This window comes from Bactrocera latifrons, unplaced genomic scaffold, assembly GCF_001853355.1.
Source record: "Bactrocera latifrons isolate USDA-ARS-PBARC rearing strain unplaced genomic scaffold, ASM185335v1 scaffold_668, whole genome shotgun sequence".
Lineage (NCBI taxonomy): Eukaryota > Metazoa > Arthropoda > Insecta > Diptera > Tephritidae > Bactrocera > Bactrocera latifrons.
In genome coordinates, this window is record NW_017537343.1 from 1 (window position 1) to 20,801 (window position 20,801).

At 34.7% G+C, this 20,801-nt stretch overlaps 1 protein-coding gene across 1 annotated transcript in view; it reads left to right on the forward strand.

The window, feature by feature from the left end:
* The first annotated feature begins 9,994 nt into the window (after positions 1-9,994).
* LOC108975553 (proton-associated sugar transporter A) overlaps positions 9,995-20,801 on the forward strand; it is a 37,043-nt gene continuing 26,236 nt past the window's right edge. The window contains exons 1-2 of the mRNA XM_018944110.1: positions 9,995-10,512; positions 10,853-11,075. The gene's annotated coding sequence lies outside the window, so the exon portion shown is untranslated. The remainder of the gene's footprint in view (positions 10,513-10,852; positions 11,076-20,801) is intronic.

A 20,801-nucleotide genomic window follows, 5' to 3' on the forward strand; every position in this document is an offset into this window, starting at 1 on the left:
TTCAATCACGACAAATTTTGGATCATTCACTTTAGTTTCAGGCAGAAAGGGAAAATCGGTTTGAAGGGCACTTGAATCACTTTTGTTTTTCTTTCTYTTCGGTMYAGTACCTAATAACGCAAATCGATTTGCGTTAATGTGTGGTGGCCCCGGGGCCATGGTGCACGTGTTTTTAAAGTTCACGTAAACAAAAGTATGCGTATGCACAGAAATAGAAAAAAAGAGAAAAAGCGGATAGGCTGAGCTGAGAAAGAACGAAATCAAAAAACTCCGTACGCGCAAAAACAAACGTCTAATCTGCAAGAGAGTTAGTCGATGACTGTGTAGTGTAAATTAGTTACTATGATTTTTATAAGGAATAGCCGATTAATTAAAAAATATTAACAAAAAAGTACAGTCCATGATATTCATGATTAATTAAAAGAAAACAATGTGAAGTTAATTTAAAGCAAGTAATTTTTTGCACCACTAACGGTAGAAATAGACTTCACAACATTTCCTTCTAATAACGAGTCGTTCCTCCTTTAGTCTAAATAACTGCCGTAATTCTTGAAGGCATGGAAATCACTATGATTTCAATTGATCATTGGTCACGGGACCATTCCAATCCAGTTCTAGAATCTTTATCAATTTACTTTTTTTGTTGGTTTCAGTTTAGGACCTTTACACTTCGTTATATGCTCAATAGAGTTTAAATTGGGAGAGTTTCCAGGTCAATCAAAGCCAATGTATTGGCCAACTAAAATTATATAATCGAACTAAATAGGAACATATGTATGCACCACTATTGTATAGATTTTTTATACAAGATTGGTTTTCCAATCAATACTTAGCCATTTTGCATGACTGCATGTCGCTGAGTCATCCTGGGAGTCGCCCAATCTTAGTTATAAGGATAATGCTCTTCAATTTCGGGTACTAAAAATGGTTACCCACCAATATTTTTCTGCATTCATATCAACAAGATGTAGTTGTTCCGAAACATGGCATGAAAAACTGCATCAAACCATATGCCTTTTAGGAAACTTAATTTTCTTTACTACACATACAAGTATATCTTGGAAACTCTACTACTTGAACGGCGCACGCAAACCAAATTTTATGAGCTTAGGAAATTAAATTTGCTTTCGTCAAACTAATAGATGTGCAATAGGTTATGACAATAATACGGATTTCAATTTTGATACATTTTAGCCCAATAAAGTTGGATAGCCTTCATTTTATGGGTTAATAGGGTTTAGGGTTGGCAAGGCATCTTCCATATAAACCCACAACTCTATGTTTCGAAAATTTGGTGAGAATTTTGCTTCTCCGCCCCTTTAGAAAGGGCTCTTTTAAAGGGGTCACTTAACGTATCCATCACAGAAAGTTGTATGTTTCCTCAGTTGACTTTGGAAGACCGCCTGACACATTTTTACGCTCAAAAACATCACTATTCCCTTTCTTTGTACGGCTACAGCCAATCTAGCTGCTATTTGTCGAGAAAGTTACTTTTTTTCATCTCATGCTAGTTTTTGGGTCACCCGTCAATTTCATCTGTTCATTTGGAATTTTGAGAAACTTTTCAAATACACAATTAAAACATGATTATAACTGAGCTGTGTCCAACCTAATTTCATAAAACATAATTAATTTTTCAGTGCCTACAAGATCTAAGAGAATTTTTTTTAATTTTTAGTTATAGTATAATTAAAAAAGTGGGGTGGGTTTTTTTTATTGACCGTAGGTGTATATTTTGTTGGCTAGAATTAGATTATATCAAACAAGTAAGGAAGGGCTAAGTTCGGGCGTCAACGAACATTTTATACTCTCGCATGATAAAATGATAATCGAGATTTCCGGCGTGGTTGTGAACCGATTTCGTCCATCTTTGGTACATGTCATCATTATATACCGAATTTCATTGAAATCGGTCGGGTACTTCCTGAGATATGGTTTTATTCCATAAGTTGGCGACGCCACGCCCATTTTCAATTTAAAAAAAAGCCTGGATGCAGCTTCCTTCTGACATTTCTTCCGTAAAATTTAGTTTTTCTGACGTTTTTTGTTAGTCGGTTAACGCACTTTTAGTGATTTTCAACATATCCTTTGCATGGGAGGCTGTCTCTTATACACATCTAGATGTGTATAAGAGACAGACTCTATACAGTTTGGTTGACATAGCTATAGTAGTTTTCGAGATATGTACAAAAAAGTTAGTAGGGGGCGGAGCCACGCTCACTTTTCCCAAAAAATTACGTCCAAATATGCCCCTCCCTCATGCGATCCTTTGTGCCAAATTTCATTTTAATATCTTTATTTATGGCTTAGTTATGACACTTTATAGGTTTTCGGTTTCCGCCATTTTGTGGGCGTGGCAGTTGGCCGATTTTGCCCATCTTCGAACTTAACCTTCTTATGGAGCCAAGAAATACGTGTACCAAGTTTCATCATGATATCTCAATTTTTACTCAAGTTACAGCTTGCACGGACGGACGGACAGACGGACAGACGGACGGACGTCAACTCTACTCGTCACCCTGATCACTTTGGTATATATAACCCTATATCTGACTCTTTTAGTTTTAGGACTTACAAACAAACGTTATGTGAACAAAACTATAATACTCTCTTTAGTAACTTTGTTGCAAGAGTATAAAAATATACATTTTGAATAGCTATCGGAAATCACAGTCTCCATTTTTTACCGCCTTAAAATCAGTTCTCTCAGAATTTTGCGGGTTTTGTACTTATATGTTGTATATTTTGAGAAAAAATACGTATACTTTGCACTATTTGTTTAAAACTTAATATGTGACAAAATTTATTTCAGAAATCGTTACCCGTTATATTCATCATGACTTTTTCGAATAATATTTACTTTCATAATTTTTTGTTTTGGAATACTTTTAAAGAATATCTTACACATGTATGTCCATATTTAAAATTGTAGTGATTGCGACAAAATGCTCCATTGGCTCCAGTTGGTAGCTTGTATATATTTCCAGATCCTTAGACCATGAACGTCATACAAACACTTTAAATAGTGTTTCTCAATATTGTAAACTCAGCATTGTTATCAGTGTTTCTAAGAATACTGACTTCGGTAACAAAATCGAAATGCAAAATCCTGTAATAGTAGCTATCGCCAGTATACCTCAGTATACCCTCAAAAAAATTTAAGTTTCCTAAAAAGTTAAATATGTATGTATATATGTAAATGCTTATATTTTTGTATATATTAGAAAAATGTGCTAACTTCGTTTAATAAAAACATATGATGTGGTCAATCGAAGAAACAACCTTTATAAAGTAATCTAGACGAGCACAATCATAAGAGTTAGAAAGGGAGGGGTAGTCACATACTATCCAGCCCTGTTTTTGTTGTTGCTTTCAAAAACTAAGATTTTTATAAGTATAGTACGGTACGTATAGTAAGCAGAGAAGTGGCGATTCAAAGACACTATAATTAAAATATTTCAATAAAAAATTGGATTTAATTACTAGTATTTAAGTAAAATTGGTAATGCCGGAAAGTCGTCATGGAGTAATGTGTCAGTATATACGGGTGAGCGGAAAATTTTTTACTAGCACAATTATAAATGCAAGTAGATTTATTTGCATTCACACACAAAAAGTGAACATGCGGCAAATGTTTCAGAGACAAACTCTTATCTGCAATTCAAAAATAGTTTTGTACATACTTTTATAAAATATACAAAAATGTAAACATTGACTGATGCTGGTTTACTTTAGTAATAATAAGCTGTTTATTTCCGAACATATAAGATATCACATCACAAAGTGTTATTAACGTACAGTAGAACTCACTTCATGTGAGCTCTTATTAAAAGAATAAATGAAATTTTATTGAAAACTTGAAATTAGAATATCATTTAAAAATATAAGTATTTAAATTATTTTTTATTACAGAAAGAGTGGTTACAAATAATCTGCCGAAGTTGTGTTTCACAATATTTTTAGTCAATCTTAAACCTTTACCATAACATTATGGAGTTATTTTTTGTGTTAGTGAGTGATAAATAAAGATTAAAAGGCCTACTTTATGATAAAGTTTAAGCGTAGACCTTGTACGAGAAGCTGGATTTAGATCTCTCAAATAAAATTATTTTAATTAAATATTTGGATTATAACAATTAAAATTAAAAGATTTATGTAATTTTAAAGTTCATTTAACCAGGGACTGTTGTAATCTTCTTGTAAAGATCTCGTATACTATACGTATGTATATTACTTGTTCTATATTGACTTGAGCTATTTAGTCCATGTTATTGTTTTTATTCAAAAATTTTCCACTAGAAAAGAAACTCGCGAATGAAAATATCATAACTTGAATTTACATGGGAACTATTGCGGATTATAAACGTAGTTCTGGAAGTTTCTGTGGAGTTTTGTGGCATAATCTCATAATCAACATAGAAAATGTACTTCGCTTTTGATGTTGCTCATTATATTTACTCACGACAACTCGATTCGGTTAATTTTATGCCATTTTCGTAAATGCATATATTTATGATTAGCTAATCTTTCATTTTTATACTCTTGCAACATATTGCTACAGAATATAATCGTTTTGTTTACCTAACTAATCGAGACAGAAATGAAGTTATACTTATGTATATAAATGATCAATATGACGAGATGAGTTATAATCTGAGTACTCTCTGAGTGGCAGAGATACCAAAATTTTTTCTTATATTGTCCTGACAATCCTATATTACGCCTTCTACGCCTACTTCTCATGTAACACAATTTTGAATTCCATCTGATCCTTTCACTATAAAACCTATAAAATAGAAAAAATCACGCTGAAAACTTACCTAACTAATAGGTCTATTATTACTAATATCAGGAACATCTAGTGACACTTCTACTTATATATTTGTGAGGTTCCTTAATGAAAGTCAGGAGACATATTTTTCCCATACACATTATGCATATAAGATTTTTAAACTTTCGGTCGCCTCCATATTGCACACCGGTATACTGGCTAATATATAAGATACCTTAACTGAGAAAATAGTTTAATCCCGTCTGCTAATTACTCAAACTCTCATTTATTATATATAATAAATTTTGTTATCCTAACAAACCGACGGAAGATCCTTTTCTGCCCCCAATATATATATATATATATAAAGGGGTCAGTAGGGTAATCTTTTTTCAAACAAATTTTTTTTGGCATTTGCTGTTCCTTATAATTAATGTAGAAACCCACTTTACCATTGGATTGGATGATTCTAGTAGGGACGATAACCATTCACGTAATTTTTAAGAATAAATTGGGGTTTTGTTTACACACTCCACGACATACCTCATGATATGTGAAAAAAGTTCTATTGTAGAATAAAAGTTTCTACGAAAAAAGTCAAAGAAAATGGCCAGATTACCCTACTGACCCCAATTCCCACGACAGCCGGTTCTACGTTACCGGAATTGACTCGGATTTCATCCGTCCGTGTGAGTCGTCACTGGAGCAGCGCCTTGCAGCAGGGTTGCTCCGCATCCTCCTGACTCGTGCTGGCATTGAGTCCAAMCCGGGCCCGGAGGAATTCTTCTGCTGCGTTTGCGCGAAAAGGCTCCATCCAAACTCCACCTCGGTCAGGTGCAACACATGCAATGGATGGAGCCATCTTAAGACCTGCTCAGRCCTTAAGACCCATAGGGAGTGGACCACACGTTATGTGGCCCTTGGTTGCCTACGCAATACTGCGACCACGGTCCCCCGGAGCTCAACTAGGCAACATAGCTCCCAATCTGATTCCGCAATTCCGCAAGGTGATCGCAGCAGTTACCGCTCGGTTCATACCAGCTGGACGAATAGCGGAAATCCGCCCTAACTTCCCAGCCGAAGCAGCCGTTTTAGCTAACGAACGCGACACCTTACGCCATAAGCGGACAAAATGGATAGAGCACCTGAAGTCCTGAAGTCCAAACGATGTGTTAACCGACGGCTGCGCAAAATGCCAAACGACGGCGCGCCACTTACTTTCACCGATGAAGATGTTCAGGGTGTCATCAACAAAGCAAAATCTTCCAAATCCATTGGCCCTGATGGAATCAACATGCTAATGCTAAAGCATCTAGGCTCGACGGGAGTAAAATATCTCACCAAGGTCCTCAACCTGTCACTWACCACTCTTCAAATACCCGATGTGTGGAAAGTCGGAAGAGTGGTCCCACTACTGAAACCTGGAAAACCCGCCAACAAAGGGGAATCTTATCGTCCGATAATTCTCCTCTCCCCAGTAGTGAAGACACTTGAAGCCTTGTTGCTCCCGACCTTCCGTAAAATGCACAGTACCACCACAGCACTTAGCGTCATAAACGCTCAGATAGTTCGTGGCCTCAACCAGAAACCACCCTGTGAGAGAACGATCCTCGTGGCGTTGGACCTGTCAAAAGCTTTTGACACGGTCGCCAATCATCCGTACTATTTCGAGGCGCAACTTCTAAACTGAGAAGAATTAAACAAGGGGTTCCGCAGGGTGGTGTCCTCTCCCCACTACTGTTTAACTTCTATATCTCGAAACTCCCGCAACCACCAGAGGGGGTTTCCATAAGCTCGTACGCTAATGATTGTACGATATTGACGTCGGGCAATGGAATCGATGGCATGTGTTCGAAGGTAAACAACTACCTCTTCGACCTTTCTCGTTTCCTCACTCAATGGAGCCTCCAACTTTCCCCTACCAAATCCACAGCGACCATATTCACGAACTGGACGAAGGAGTACAGGCTGGAACTTAATATTGCAGTCGACGGCGTCAAAATTCCGACTGTCAATAACCCTAAAATTTTAGGTGTTACCTTCGACAGTCTATGCTCCTTCTTTCCACACACGACCGCGATCATCGCCAAAGTACAGAGTCGCAACAAAATCCTCAAGTCGCTAGCCGGCAGCACATGGGGAAAAGACAAAGAAACGTTGTTGGCAACTTACAAGGCAAGGSCGGCCGGTCCTCAACTATGCAGCACCCATATGGTCGCCTGGATGCAGTAGCACGCAGATGAGGAAACTACAGACCTGCCTCCTGATGTCTCCTATTGAGCACCTACATAGCGAGACGCTTATGCTCCCAGTCAAGGAGCATAATGAACTCCTCTCCAAGCAGTTCCTGCTAGGATGTTTTCRCAGAAATCACCCTTGCAGTCATCTGCTTGGAGCAGAACCGCTTCCTAGGAGCATCAGGAGGTCATTCCTTGATCACGTYGACGACATCGAACAGTACGCCGACAGGACCTCGGACGCTACAGACTTCCGACAGGTACTGACCGCCATTCACAGTGGAGCCATCAACACCTTCACCGACTCCCTCCCCGTGAATGGCGTACTTGGAGTCAAATCACCACCCATAGCAGACGAAGAGCTCGAGTTGCCGCGAGAAACGCGAGTGACCCTTGCGCAATTTCGTTCTGGATATTGTAGCAGGCTAAACTCCTACCTATCCAGAATAGACCCAGACATACCCAACATATRTCCTGCATGCAACGAGTCTCCGCATGACACTAACCATCTCTTTGCATGCCCAACCAACCCCTCTGGTCCGACCCCGACGAAACTGCACGTTTTCTGGGCCTCCCGTTAGATGACATCGACGACAACACAGATGGCTATCACCATCCCAACGGGGACTGATAACCGTTACAACAACAACAACAACAACTGACCCCTAAAGTGAATTCCGACTTCCAATCATTCTTTAGACCGTTTAGGTTGGGAATGTGGTTCACCGCTGAAGATGAATCCCCCCCATATATACTATATATAATTAGCCTCTTCGATTGGGTTTATGTCAGATATGTTTTCTTTGAGGCTGCTTTTAATACAATTTTCGGCGTCGGGAGCAAAATTATAGTTATAAAAGTATTTTAGTTTATTACAAGTCACTATAAGTTAAAAAGATACAAATTTGATCGTAACTCATTCACGATTTCATCGAACAGTGACAACATTGTTAAAAATAAGGTTTACTTACACCTGAAATAAAAATAATAAATATATATAATGTTCGCTTACATTCGAATATAAATATGAATATTTTATGTTTATAGGTCAGTATAACTCAAATATTGTGGTAAATTGTTATAAATATTTTAAAAATAAAATATGTAACTCAAAATATTTCTAGGATTAACATTTCATCGGCCAAACTATCCAATTCTGTATATTTTCGTTCTTTACATTTAAGTTACATTTCTTGCGTTTTACCCAGAGATATAGAGAGATTCCAGGAATCGGTATCATTGGGTAATTTATTCATAATTTTAGAAAATAGTAATGGTAAGAAAGCTACGGATACTCAAAAGGAAAGGCAGATATTTTCAGGACTTTTTCAAAATATTACACTTCTCATTTGCTTAGCAATGCGAGAGATATTTAAGTTTATTTATGTAACGACAGTAACTAAAACGAGTGATATTTAATGAAATTCTTTAATATGAAAGTAATGTCTCTTCAGGTGTTCCGCAAAGTAATCTGTTGCCGATTTTGTTCTTGTTTTCTATTAACGATATTTCTTCCGTAATAAAGTGCTCAAAAATTTTATTATAAGCCAGCATTTAATTCATATATCTCAATTGATGAAAGTGGCAGTCTTAAATAATTTGGTTGCTTGATTTAATAGAAATAATTTCTCATTGAATTTCAAAGACGATGTGTTCTTTCTGTAGACCTGAGTACCACTCTCTATGTAATGGAAATATAGATTAGATAAATTTTTTTTTACTTTGTTGATTTGGGTGTTAAGCGTAGATCTAAATCTATTTTAAATCTAATTTAGAGCACCGTATATACTAAAATACTTTCAACAACTTTGAATAGGCCTATATTGAAATATGGTTGTTTTGTAAGGATAGCAAAACCCATTCTGACAGTGAAAAACAATTTTATTTTTCGCCTTAGAGCATTTCCGATTTTATGATGTGACTCTCTTTGTATACTAGGGATTTAAAAGTTATAAATCTACCTAATCTATATAGAGAGGTGTTTGGCATAATACTTCTGAATGAAACAGTTTGCTGTTTCTTCGTTTGACCCAAATGTTGGGCTAAACGAACCATTCCGCCTCATACATGTTTTTAATTCACATTCGTGCACATTTGAGATTCACTTTTCAATATTAAATGCACTTATTGTTTTATCTTAATAAATTAATCGTAACAATTTGTTATTTTTAAATCTTAGGTGTTAGAATTTTGGTTTCTGACTAATTCGGTAAGTACGCGGATTGCCTCCTCTTGACGGTTGGCGGGATCGTTGGGTTATTTTGATTTCGTGGTCCCAACAATCGAGTACGTATTCTTTTTTAATGTATTATAACAAAGATTCAAATATTGATTTAATAATTTATTTTATTATTTTGACTTTTGCCGCAAAAACAAAAACTATAAAACTGATTTGAATTGAAAGGTAGTTTATATATTGTCCCTTAAAATGCAAAACAACGTATCATCAAAAAAATTCGAAATTCAGGTTTTTATTGCTTACGATTTAATACATCATATTACATATACATACATAAGTATACATATATCATAAGCGTTAAAGCTTCCGTTGTCCAATATATCCAGTATATAACCAAAACACAGATTTTGTTTTAATATGAGTGGTTTCTATTATATCGTTTTACCTTCACGTAGAAATTTATGAAAAGTGATGTTACGTTATTTTGCATTCTAGGTGACGATATGTATGGTAGATATGTACATATACTGGCATCGATATATCGTGATAATATTTCAATTGTGGTAAGAAGATTTTCGCAAGTTTAAATATTAGTACGTGCTATTAACCAACTAAATTCGCCGCAATTGATTCATGAGCGACTACAATTATTTAGTTGTATGCTCAAAGCACCGACGCCTATCTAGGCGACTATCTCCCACCGCCGAGCTCGAAAACATCTCAGTGCGAGAACTGGCGAAATGGCACGTTGAGCTGGTCGAAGAAAGAAAAGCATAAATCGGCCCACACGATGAGCGAGTGGGCAGTCGTACAGAGTTTTTGCAGCCGTTCAGTAGTCAACGCAACATAAAAGATCGAAACAATAACGGAGTGGATCACTAAACCAAACAAGAAGATCACCAAACGCTAGTCAGCTGGTCCAGACAAACCAACTTAACAAACAAACATACATACATAAATATGTGCCTAGATTAATTTTGCGTAGTGCCTTCGGAGTATTTAATACATCCGTAGAAGCTAATATACTTATAAATATATACAAATAAGTATCTACATACTAATTTGTGTTCTATCAGAGTAAAAACTCATTTGACGTCGAGACGCCGTAAAAGTGTCTATTTTTGTTAAAAATAAATTTCTGCAAGTAAAAAATCGCTAAGGTCGCAGAAATTTTTACCGAATTGAGTTAAAATATTTTCGCTGAGCGGAAAACATTCGCGGAAAATTTATTATTTGATTTCAAGAGTTACATTCATGCTTTGCCTACGTCAGCAGACAAATTATGCAAATTTACGAAAGGTCAGCCACGAAAAATAGTAAAAAAGGTACAATTTAGATCGTATAATTGTGATTAAAAAATTCAAAAATTGCCTGAAACACCATTTGTTTTATTAGTTAAATATTGGATCAAATAAATACTTGAGAGTGATAGTGCTTTTGTTTGCGCCCCTTGTATGGTCAGAGTTATGAAAGTGTCACCGTATACACTGCAGCCGCCACCTTATCGAAACAAACGAAACTCGGAATATCTATTCGACGCATCTAAAAGTTATCATACAAAAATCGAGATCGTCGCACTGGCGAAGGATTGCAATCTCAAGTTGAAATTAAAAAAGTTACAAATATATTTTATGTTTAATAATTTATGTAAACGCAAATCCATAGATTTCGAACAACACTTGACAAAATTATTAACACTTAAAACACAAAAGACTTCATTGATCATTAATGAAAGAAGTTTCGTGAGTGTTGGTAAATTGATCAAGTTAATTGTTGGTTGAAAAACTTAGAGTCTCAGTGTAGCTGAACGGGGCAAGTACAGTGATATTGGCGTAGATATTCGACATAATCCTATTTTCTATTGTATTTGCTCCAATATCTTAATAAGGTGAGTATTTTTTATGAAAAATTTTGATAGTTAAAATTAATAAGTTGCTTGAACTATGGTAGATCTTTACCATACTTCGTTTAGTTAATTTTTCAACTTTCGTTTAAGTTATGTACTGTATTAGAAAAATATGAAAATTGTTTTCGGACTCTATTAAAAATAAGGTATTTTATTTAAGTAATGAGAACCATGAGGATTTTTTAACTAGTTTTCGCTTGGCATTTATATCTAATTTCACACTAATTAGAATACCTATGTTATTTAAGCCCAGTGGACTTCAGGTTAAATACATTTGAATTTTCAAATACCTGCTGTTATTTTCACTGATGGCAATATCTATCGAACCCAGTGGGGTTTTTTAATTCATAATAATTTATTTATTAAAGAGATAGTKTTATAAAATCATTATATATATATATATAATTTTTGTACTGTAATTAAATTTTAGTATATTTCGAAATGCTTAAGTGCCAATTGTTGTGTTAAAGTTTTGCGAGTTTTAAATAAATTTGTTGGATGATTGAAATAAGGTAATTTTTATAACGATATTATTAAAACTAAACTAGTAAGGTTGAGCTAAGTTCGGATGTAACCGAACGTTTTATGCTCTCGTAACTCTTAAGAATTGATACTCCTTGATCAACTTTGAACACAAAGCTAGCGAGGTTGACACTAGTATTGCTGCTCTGCTGTTGGAGTGGATGCTCGCCTTTTTGTAGTCTTAAAAGCAGCCTGAAAAACATAATAGTGGTACCACAGCTTAAAACTAACCTTGAAGGAAGACTAAATATAGAGAATTCCGTCATCCAATCTTCTTTCCAGCTTGGACCCATCCGTGCATACATATATCACTTGTCTACATAAATATATGCGAGAAGAAAAAGAGTAGCCTTCGCGACGCAGTTTTGCAGCTTTTTCAGGAATTTTAGGGAGGAGAGAATTCTAGCCTGTCTTCGTGCCCATAGTCTTAGAGTTATCTTAGCAGCAATGCTAATACCGACAATGTCCACGGACGCTATGGGTAGAATGGAATTAAGGACTATTGCTGGTGTAGTCTGCAATCCACCAGAGAAGCCATAAGAGCCATGTTATGGACATGTTTAAGCATCCTAGCCTTTTCGAACGCTCAAAGGAACGCTTGGGGTCTTATACCTCTTGGTAAATAAAACCATTTCAGTTTTAGTTGGTTGGCGGTAGTTAGAAAATTTTCCTTTTACCATAAGAACAATGGCTTCACCGCTCTTTGCTCAAGTTCTTCCAGAAGATCAATTACAATTCGTTGGGACTTGTACGTGGTTATGCATTGGTTTATTGGTACAAAAATTAAAAGGAAATTATTATACACCTCTATTTTTATACAGCTCACTTTAGCTAAAAAATATTCCTATTTTGCTGGTTGAATCACTTTTATACAGTTGATTAAAATTTTAAATTATTTGTTTAGTTTTTTGATACCAATGACAGTTGAAATAATGGTAACCATGTCTAACCGTACCATGCGAATGGATATTGGTCAAAAGGGAGTAATGAGTATTGAAGGGGTAGAAGTCTTGAGAGTGAAACTGAATTCGTTGATGAAGGCCGCAATGTGTGATAAACACAACAAGCCAGATCCGATTACATCGCGACAATCCATTGTGTGCTCCACACTGACAATTTGGAATTTTTATTTCCCACAATTACAAAAAAATTACAATTATCATTAAAACAGTTTTCACTTTTAAATGAAAACCAATAATTAAATTTGCTTATACAACATGTGCATGTATTTGAAAGTGAGATCAAATTCATAAATCTGCCTTTAAAAAAATCTATTCATAAATAATTTGTGTGTTTAAATCTTTTACAGGTTTACTTCAAACTATAATCTGCTCTATCGCTACCCTAAACAAGAGTAAATTGTTGCTTCTTCTATTTTGATCATTTGTATGCCCATATTTTAACCTTTTCCTGCATATATTTGTCTTCTCTGTTTATTGTCATTACAGTAAACTAATTTTAATACAAACCACCACAGAGCATAAGTTTATCAATTTACAGAAACAATTTTTTTTTGATTTAGAAGTATTCCACAAATGACAAAGCAAAACTCAAAATATTTGCTATCTCTATACTTAATTGGGGCAGTGCCTTAGTCACTCAGAAATAAGGTGTATAAAATAAATCAGTTTGATAGACTAAACAAAGATATAATAATATAAATTTGCAAGCGTTCTGATCAGGAAAATTATCTGCCCTTTCTAAGCTTATATCTGTTCAGGGTATAAAAACTAAATTGTCTAACTTGACTATTTCGCCGGGCCGGCCCTTAACATAAAATTCGCAACCTACATATGTCGATTTATAATTAAAATGTTGTAATTTTGAGAACTTCTTTATTCTTTATTATATTTATTGCTTATATTCATCAGTCCATCAATCAATTCATTGAAATATGCAAACTATGAAAACTTAGGACGGATGTGCTAATGGTGAAATTAAGATGAGCGTATAAAATATCAGTAAGCGAGTATCTGCACATCGGAAAGTGGATAAACAAAATATATTTTAATGTTGCTAATTTATGCGAATTTGTCGTTGATATTGAATCTGCCAAAATGTATGCGGCTGTTTTATACCGTTTTCAAGGATTTTCCACACAGATGCTGAAAAATCAGCACTGCACGCTTACTGAAACGGCATTTCTGAGGCAACGAGATAACCTGTTGTTTTACACTAATGCCAAATGGTGATAACCACACCGAAGCATACAGACAGACGTACTATTTGTATATGTATGTTACCCATAGACGGCAGGTATACACAAATAGAACCGGTTACTGTTATCAGTGAGTGCCGAGTTTTTGTTTTTGTGTTTGTGTTTTCTTCTTGCATTTTTTAGGTAAAATAATTCTCCAAATTCTTTAAAATTGTTATTATTAATCAATATCTTAGATCTAACACCTTAAGATATCCAGGGAAAATAGCGGAAATATAAACAAAGTACCTAAGTTTTGACGAGAATTAATTTCTAAATATGTATGTATATTTTATATGCCTTAAGAGACTGAGAACTGGGGATAATCCAAATTAGAATCTTTTTATAATATAATAAATACCAAAGATGTGATGTTTGAAAGAGTTATCAATAGCCTGCTTAGGAAGTTGCATGCCTATCAACAAATTAACCAATTAGTTAGCAAAAATATTCTGCAGTTTTTAATATGCTTTCTGGGTTGGTGTAGTGTAAAATATTCTCAAAACTAATTTGATTTCGGTCGGCACTAGTGTTTATTTATTTATATTTATCCATAGTTTCCACAAATTTTCTGGATCAATCTTTACTTGGTTTAAAAAGAAAGCTACCGACTTAAAAAAAATCTAAATTGTAAAATTAGTTTTATTTATTCAACGCGTAAATATATTAATAGTCGTTTAGTCACTACCATTTTTTATAACTACATTACAACGGGAATACATACTAACGACTAATTTTTCAGCACATGACTATGTTAAATTTCGCCATGTTGAACTAATATTCCGTTTTCACTGATTTATTGATCGCAACTTTTTCATAAGTGCCCGAACATTTCAGATCGGTTTCGCATTTGACGACTGTGAGGGCCAATCTAATAAAGCTATAATTTTTCCTTCTTCTCATCTGCTATGCAAGCAACTCCGATGCTTGAGTCATTGTCTCTTGAAGAAACCAATCCCGCATTCCTACCTAAAACCACGTATCTGATATTGGTGGAAGTGCACGATGGTATATCGTTCTTATGAAGATATGTCTTTACGACTAAGGCCTTTAATTGGCTAACTGGGGCGGCACAAAGCACCATGAACCGAAAATATATAAAGTTTATTTTTTAAGTTGTAATAGGAAATTTTAGTTGCAAGAGGTACCTGATGGGAAAAAATTTTGAAAAGTGGGAGTGGCGCCGACTTCTAATAAGTTTAGTGTATATATTTCCCAAGCCACTAAAGCTTCAACAAAGAAATTTGCCTAGCACAAATATTATAAGAACTCCTAATGACAGTGTTAAAGCGGTTGAAATCGGAAGATAACCCCGCTAAGCCCCATATAACGATGATATTTGAAGGCTTTATGGGAGCTGGAGTGAAAATTGTACGATAGTTGTGGCACCGCCCACTTTTTGGGGAAATCTCATACCTCTGGACCCCTCCAACCTATTTCGACTATATTTAGTACGTAGCATTCTTCTCATGTTGCTATGTCACAGTGTGAAATCGGAATATAACACACAGTTTTAAATTCCATTTGATACTTTCACATTCCAGTATCCAAATCAATAAGCAATTAATACAACTTCGCACGAATAATTCCTTTAAAGTATGATACTTTATAACCAAAAGGTGTCCAATTCCAACCAATACCGAATATGTGGGTTGAATATTTATTGTTGACCTTTGACCGAAAATATCGGTCAATATATGGGATATACAATTGAATTCCCATATACCTTATATAAAGACATTCGAACTGCCGGTATACCGCATATATCGGTGAGTTACCTCAATAAAAATGAGAGAGCGTGTTTTACTCATCTCAGTGTATTTTTGTGTCTAAAATATATAAAATGATGCGAAAACTTGACCTAGCTCCCATATATGAAACTAGTGTCAGGATTTTCGAACATCCGGCTAACTGTATTCCATATGATTGGTGATTGTATTAAAAATGTGAAAAAGATGATTCTTTTCTTGTTGGACGCAATGTATGAAGAACCCTTTAAATTATGTTAACAAATATAAACTAATCTGTTTAATGATATGTTTTATTATTTATTGTACTACAACTTAAGTGACTATGAGCCTTTGTGTCTAAACTTAAGAGCAATCGGTCAAAGAGTTTTGCTTTACGTAGATATGTAAGCATAAGCGTCATCATTACGACAAATAAACTGGTGGATTCTTTTATCGATGAACTGAAATACACGGATTACCTTTTACATTTCGGAATCAGAGAACAAAAACAAATATTAATCATCGAAAATCGCTTCATTGTTTTTTTTTAATATTCTCCTTTATTATCTGTGCATTTTTGCTTGCTTTTGTTTGATATATCTGGGAAACATTCGTTGTGAATGCATCAACCGCCTCTTTAGGTGTCGAAAAACAGGAACAAAAGATTTTATTCGGTGCCTAGTCACGACTTAAAGGTGGGTCTTATCAAATCGATGCTTTGACTGCTTCAGCATGCTGTTGTACGCGATGAAGAGTAATCTGTCATCAACGGTTGGTTTTCCTAATTTATTGAAAGACAGTTGACAAACAAATGTTGACTTATTATATGAAACCCATTTCTAACCATCTTGTTGACTGCTGCTTACTCTCATGCGCATAAATCCACTACTTATCACAGGCCACAATGTTATAGATGAGTTTCAAAACACCGCTAACGCAACAAATTGTGTGGGATCCCACATTAAAACATTTTTTCTACAATGAAATTTTTATGCATTATTGAATGTATGCTGATCCCACTAATGCCTTTAGTTATATCAATCTCATGATAGATCACATCACAATATTGCAAAATAGTTTTCGCACAGCTCAATAGTTTCCGAAATAACAACTGATTTTGGATGACCTACACGAAATTCGTCTTGGAGTAATCTACGATCTTGCTTGAATTCACTATACCTGTTGCTGAGTTAGGCCAAGATGGAAGTTGTGAAAAATAATCCCACGATTATTGTTCGTGCTTCAATTATATTCTTTGGCGGTGATGAACTTTTTAAGTCCCTTGTAACAATAGAGCTGCCAGATCCTGAAATATAAAAGCCAATCTGCGTATTACTTATAGATTTGTTGTATTATTACTGATGGAAGCCAGACAATCAGTTTGAGCTTGCTGATCTCTATTCATCAAGCAACGCCCATACATTCACTTCTTGATCGCCTTTCAGTGTTGTGAATGAAAATAAATGTGTCGCTTTTGTCGCTATTGTATATAAATATATTAAGGTGGGCCAAAAAAACGATTTTTTTCTTACTTGAATTGATTTGATTGATGTGTATAAGAACAGAGTAATGTTGGTCACCGACTTTAAAACCGCTATTTTGAGAAAAACGCGTTTAAAGTTTTCCCATGCACTTCCGAGCACTCTGAAACGCCTTTTCAAATTTGCGTTTAACTTTGAAAATATTCGCCGGATCGAGATTAAATTTTCTGTATTTATTCTTAAATATATATACATTAAGGAAAAAAAAGTAAAAAAAAATTAGTTTTTGAAAATTCAAACTGTATATACCTTTTTTATAAAATTTTCTTATTTTTTGGACCCACCCTAATGTATGTATAGACATATTTTTTTTTCATTTCAAACGTCGGTTTGTCGGTCATCAATAGTACAAGTATACTATTTTATTAACCCCAATTAAATCCATCACACGTCTAGAGGCGTACAAACTCACCGTATATATATACATATGTACATTTGTATGTCCATAAATAACTTCTCCACATTGTTGTTGCTCCTATATTAATGAATGCTTTTGTAAACCTCTTTATTCTTTGCTTAATTCACTGATAAGACAGTAATGATTATATTATATTAAAGTACTAGTTGTATGTCTGTAAATGATTTTTGCGAATTGTTTGCCGATTTAGTTATTCTATTATTTACCATGTTTATATGAATTTAATTAAATGCAAAGCATAAGGAGTTTGCTTCACACCCACAGGTACATAAGACACTCCAGTATTTTACATATATGTAAATAAATGATTAAAGAGTATTTACCTATGAATAAATTTGCATAGGTGCAGATTGAGGTCAAAACAGTGAGTACAATGCATTTGAATGTTCATTGAGTACACAATCGCCTAAGTTGATACTTTTTTAGCTACGCTTTGGATTCGATTGATCGTCTGCAGACTGTTCGTTCGTTCGATTGATATACACAGCGTTGCCATTTGAGAAAATATTTGGGTACGAAAATGTCTACCAAAAATGCTGCAAAACTACCAATTTCTTTATCATCTTTATCATTAAAATAAAACCACAGTATTTAATTTTGCATTAAGCTTCTTTTTATTTCATTTGGTGTTTGGAGTTGAAGAAATGAGGAAATATCCCAACGTGGTTGTAATTCATGACTACATTTTAGTTAGTATGAATAGCAAGCAATTAAGTACTCCATGTTCTGTTAAGCAAACAAATCTTAAGATTAACTTCATTTTAAATACAGCTGATAAAAAATATTGCCTATCAACTAAACTATGGCCGGACCAAAACGGCAACGCCGATGAACAGTTACATTTCTACGCACGTATCGAGATTTTGTTTCTGTTGTTTATCGTTTGTAAGCATACATACGAGTATATATGTACAATGTACATTAACTCAGCTTTCACAAACCCAATCATTTGTGAACATGTCCAACACGTTCCTTTGAGATCTATTGAGTGCCAGTGATCTCGATCAACTTCATTTTATGGTTACCTTAAGCCACTTGAATTTCTTGACATTTTCTTTTGTAAGAGTCTTTTACAGCGATTTTTGACATCCACTGGATTCATAGCCTTCAGGGCTCATATACTCATATAACCGGTATTGTATTCAGCAACCCCTCGACGACTTATTGTTTCGCATGGTGAAAAGATCAATTAATATTTATAAAGTGAATTGGCATAAGTAATGGCTAATTCTAATCAAATATTATTATATTATAATATATATACATACATATATCACATCCTACCTACACAAATACTGGAATTCTGAGATTTTAAATTAGAGAAAATTTTCGTGACTTGAAACGATTTTGCAATTCAGTACGTAATAATAACAAGAATCTCTCAATCTAAAACGAACAGGCCTAATCGGCTGTTACATTTCGTTATTAAAGAAGAATACTTGAATGAAAATAAATATGTATGTCGATAACAAATATTAAAGTTTCTATATCACATTGGAAAAGCATAATTACAAATAAAAAATAAAACAAGTAAGGAAGGGCTAATTTCGGGTAAAACCCAACATTTTATACTCTTGCAACTTGCAAGAATCTAAGCCTGTCTAGGGACAATACTAGCAACAAAATGTAGGCCAAAAACCGCTAAAATTATTTTAATTACTTTTGAATTATATAAATAATCATTGGTGTTTTTAAATTTTTATCATATGAATTATTCGCATTTTAAGATTTAGCATTCATTTTTTTATTTGTGCAAACAAAAATTGTTTCGATATTCTGTATTTAATGTTAAATATATATCTTTTGAAATGGATAGAAAAAAACTAAAAATTTATGAATTTTATAACAAATAAACGTAACGTAATTTAAAAGAACTAGGTGTATGTAAACTTCATTGTTTCACTATATAACACGTACACTGACAGACATATAAGGTTTCTTAGAAAACGAAAACCACTATATATATAGCCTGTAGTATATGGGAGTTGCGGTAATATTGACCCGATTTAATCTATCCTACTATCATGTCATACTAAACAAATTTTCTTTGGGTTTCATTGAGATAATACCTCAGTTTTTAGTTTTTGGTCACACACTAAAGATTCGTGCAAAGTTTTATCCCGTTATATTAATTGCATCTTGATTTGTGTACTGGAAACTGAGCGAATCAAGTGGAATTTAGAATTGTGGTATATGGGCAGTAGGCGTGGTCAGTTTGGTTGGGTCCTGAGATATAGGATTTCAAAAGTGGGCGGTAGCACGCCAATCGTCCAATGTTTACGCTGGATCACATAAGGCTCTCTCATCTCATTTCGGTGGTAAACTTTAATGTCGTTATTTGGAGAATGACCGGTGTTATTCTCCGATCTCACCCATTTTCACATCGTCGGTAGAAGTTCTTATAACATTTGTGCTAGTTAATTTTGTTGTAGCTTAAACGGGTTAGGAGATATCTATATAAACTTTTTACAGGACGGAGCCTAGCCCACTTTTTCCGATTTGTGGGCGTGGCAGAGGTCCGATTACGCCCATCTATAAACTAGAAATTTTTTTGTACTAAGGAACCAAGCTTCATCACGATTTTTCTCAAGGTACAGCTTGCAGAGACGGACGGACGGACAGACAGACAGTCAACCGGATTTAAAATTTTCTCGTCAACCGATCATTTATATATAAATAAGTAGTAAGGTGATACGTACAACCGATTGGTGAACAAAACTATAATACTCTGTAGCAACTGGTTAATATAAATATACATATATTGACTTTATTTCAAAATAATTACGAAATTTATGTGAAATTTATTTATTTGTAACTTTTTCGTGTTTGACTACCTAGATGATCTCAGTAAGTGAAGTATCAGTATATTCAATATGGCAAACGCAAGTTATTTTTAGTTTTGTGACGTGTTAACTATCAGGTGAAAAATATGAGATAATATTTTGTGACGATAGACCAGAGACTGTAGTGCTGAACACATAGAGCGCGACACGAGAAGGCAGCACGGCATTAAACTGTAAATGACGTCGTGAATCCCTCTACATGAACATTTGTAAGAAGGCAGCGATATTGTCATACAATATCCGGCATGTACACAGTTTTCGACAAGTGCTCGCTCTGAGAAGTCGTGTTTCGCTCTTTACGCATTGTTGACATTCTGCGCGTCGTACATTTTCGGATACGTACACGTGTTTACATTTAGAAATCTTCTTGTGTTCTTTCAATCCATAAGTGTATTACAGATAAGTGCATCAAGTGTGAATATTTGTTTAATATGGATAACAGGTTTGCATTGCTTGC